The sequence below is a fragment of the Eurytemora carolleeae genome, unplaced genomic scaffold, assembly GCF_000591075.1.
Source record: "Eurytemora carolleeae unplaced genomic scaffold, Eaff_2.0 scaffold2427, whole genome shotgun sequence".
Classification (NCBI taxonomy): domain Eukaryota; kingdom Metazoa; phylum Arthropoda; class Copepoda; order Calanoida; family Temoridae; genus Eurytemora; species Eurytemora carolleeae.
The window spans coordinates 16084-16696 of record NW_019398330.1 but is presented as its reverse complement, the minus strand read 5'-3'; positions in this window follow the sequence as shown (position 1 = coordinate 16696).

Here is a 613-nt window from a genome sequence, read left to right as displayed (position 1 = left end):
TAGCATTTACGTATCAGGAAAACGAAGCCATAACGTAACGCTACCTTACATAACGTTTCTGTAACGTTCTAGAAACGAAATTTGGTTTGTCGGGAATCTCTAGTTCGAACCACATTCTCATCATTTTCTCGTCCAAACCACATCGAAATCCTCGTCCTTTCAATATTATTTTTTTAAAATGTCCGATCCTTTAAAATAAATACATTTTTTAAAAAGTGTATGTTTGTAGAAAGCAGTATACATAAGACGTACTCAGTGTGCAGTGAACAGTGCGCACTGCGCAGTGTTCTGTTTGCTGTGTAGCAGTGTGACTGCAGCTTGCAATGTGCAGTGTACAGTTTACTGTGCACATTTTCCATACTCAGTTTGCAGTGAACAGTGTGCCATATGCATTGTGCAGTGTGCAATGTGCAGTGATCAATGTACAGTGAAGTGTGCGGCATACAGTGTACAGTGTGCAGTATACATTGTGCAGTGTGCCATGTGCTGTGATCAATGTACAGTTTACATTGTGAAGTGTGCGGCATACAGTGTACAGTGTGCAGTATACATTGTGCAGTGTGCCATATGTGCAGTGATCAATGTACAGTTTACATTGTGAAGTGTGCGGCAT